General features: G+C 43.4%; 1 non-coding gene across 1 annotated transcript; it reads right to left on the bottom strand.

Moving 5' to 3' along the window:
- Positions 1-1,643: 1,643 nt before the first annotated feature.
- Trnak-cuu lies at positions 1,644-1,716 on the bottom strand. Its single transcript has one exon. It is a non-coding gene; the product is annotated as a tRNA-Lys (tRNA).
- Between the last annotated feature and the right edge of the window lie 1,062 nt (positions 1,717-2,778).

Genomic DNA, 2,778 nt, shown 5'->3' with positions numbered 1-2,778 from the left:
CACACACACACACAATAAATAAATGTAATAAATAAAAATAAATAAATAAATAAATAAAGTCCTATGTGAACTACAATGAAAATATTTTGTTTTTTATTTTATTTTATTTTTTTTGGTGGAACCAGGGATTGAACTCAGACCCTTGGGCTTGCCAGGGAAGCACTTATTCCACTGAGCCATTTCCCTGGCCCCATTAGTTTTTTATTTTGTTTTTTATTTTTTATACTACAATGAAAATACCAATAGAATGCTACCACAAAAATGAGCTTTGCTTTAACTGTCACACCCGGGGCGGTCTTCACACGTGACAACTGCGTGTTCCGTGTGTATGTCTTGCTTACACTGACAGCATGTTTGCTGAGCTTTCCTTTCCTAGGTCTTGTCACCTCTCCTCCTGTTTTTCCAGGAGCTTTCACTATATTGTACAACGTGTACTTAGCAGGGAAATAAGCTGTCAATAAAATAGCTACACAGTCTAGCTTGGATACTCGTACTGCTGATTTCTACTGGTCTGTTGAAAGGAACAGCTAATTCTTATTTTTTTCTTTTTAATTTTTTGATCAATTTTGCATGTTTATATCTGGTAATCTGAACAAATAATTTGAAGACAACAATATACAATATTGCAACAATCATTGAATTACAATCATTTTGCTTAGTGAAATTCTATATAGTTTCTATTGTTTTTAAATGATTTTTAATACCAAATCTGTAATGTTTAAAATAGACATCAACATTTTCACATAGGGGCTGGGGAGATGGCTCAGTGGAATAAGCACTTCCCTGGCAAGCGCAAGGGCCTGAGTTCAATCCCTGGTTCCGCAAAAAAAGAAACAAAAAACATTTTCACGTAAGTTGCTTACTTGCTTACAAAACCTAAAAGATAACATCCAAAGAAAAGCCTATGCGAACTCTAATGTAAACACAAAAGTCTACCACAGAAATAAGCTTGGCTTCACCTCACACCCAGGAAGTCTCCACATATGACAACTGCATGCTCCATACACAAATATCCCTTACACAGCTAGCATGTATGTTTTATTTTCCTGGATGTTCTTACAGAGCCCAGTTGACATCTTTTTTGTTTTCCTCTTGTCCCAATAGGTCTTTGTGATCCTTCGCCTGCCTGTTCACCTGTCAGCTCACTGGCCTGCTCCACAATTTTTTGCTTATTTCTCTCAGAAGAAACACTCTGTCTTCCCTCTGCTGCAAATGATTTCTTTTGAGCTCCAGTCCCGATCCTCTAAGAAAACTTCTCCGCGATGTTTTGCACCTGTTATTATCTTTGCACACTATCAAGCTATCTATGCCACTCATGTGTGGGAGGCGATGGAACGCTCCTCTTACACTTTCCCTTATTTGGGCAAGAAATGCTGCAGCACCAATCCCTGCTTGCCTCGGCATCTTCCTGTGGTCCCGGACTTTTGCTACCAATCTGCAACTAGTCCCGCCCAACTACCTCCACTACACGGCTATTTAGACCCTGCTCACTTCCTCAGTAAACGAGACTTGATCAGAAAGCCTGTCTTGTCTCTGTCTCTTGTGTCTCTTGTGTCTCTTGTGTCTCTTGCCCTGTCTTGTTCATCCCCGTTCCTCCTCCAGGTAATCACCCCATGTCTCGATTCGTGGGACGAGTCAAGTGGTGCCCAACGTGGAGCTCGAACTCACGATCCTGAGATTAAGAGTCTCATGCTCCACCGACTGAGCTAGCCGGGCTGTGTGTCATGGCAATTGTATTGCCTGATATAGATGTCATCTCTGGTAATGATCCTGTACCCCTTCCCAGTTTAGATTATGCTGTGGGCCGCACAAAGAGGACAGTCCAGTTCATCCTTTTATTAGTGGGGCAGGGAGTCACAGCGGCTATGGGGACAGGCACAGCAGGGTTGGGAGTAGCAGTACATTCTTATACCACATCTAATCAGCTGATTGATGATGTTCAAGCACTATCTGGTACTATCCAAGATATCCAAGACCAGATAGATTCACTAGCAGAAGTGGTCTTGCAAAATAGGAGGGGTTTAGACCTTCTGACAGCAGAGCAGGGGGGAATAGGTCTTGATTTACAGGAAAAGTGCTGTTTTTATGCCAATAAATCAGGCATAGTTCGAGACAAAATTCGGGAGCTTCAGGATCAACTACTCAAGCGGAGACCACAGCTTGTGGACAACCCCTTCTCCTCGCTATGGGGAGGGATGTTCCCCTACCTTGTACCCCTATTGGGACCCCTCTTTTCACTCTTACTCTTGCTCATGGTAGGACCTTGTATTTTTCAAAAGCTTACATCCTTCATTAGCTCACGTTTAGATGCCTTTGCTGCAAAACCCATTTAGATGTATTATCATCAGCTGGAAATGGCAGATCAACAAGCGTATCATGAGAGGGTTCCCCTAAATGGACCCCATGATGATGTAGCCTAATCTGATATAGGCCCCACCCTGGTGAGACGGACAAGTAGTCAATGACAGGCAACTAGGACCCACATGCAGCACCACCGACCACCTAAGATAGGAACAGGGCCTATTGTTGCCCTGCAATCCCAAAACGGGTAAAATCTGGTCGATCTCATGTGAAGGAGTCCTTGACCCAAGCCAGGCAGTGTCCCCTCAGGGCACTGTCAATTTCCTGCTTGATGTAATTAATAAGAAAGGGGGACATGTGGGGGGCGATGGAATGCTCCTCTTACACTTTCCCTTATTTGGGCAAGAAATGCTACAGCACCAATCCCTGCTTGCCTCGGCATCTTCCCATGGTCCCGGACCTTTGCTACCAATCTGC

This window comes from Octodon degus, unplaced genomic scaffold (assembly GCF_000260255.1).
Source record: "Octodon degus isolate 3935 unplaced genomic scaffold, OctDeg1.0 scaffold00020, whole genome shotgun sequence".
In the NCBI taxonomy this organism is placed as follows: Eukaryota; Metazoa; Chordata; class Mammalia; order Rodentia; family Octodontidae; genus Octodon; species Octodon degus.
Note: the sequence above shows the minus strand (reverse complement) of the source record. Positions and strands in the feature narration are given on the sequence as shown.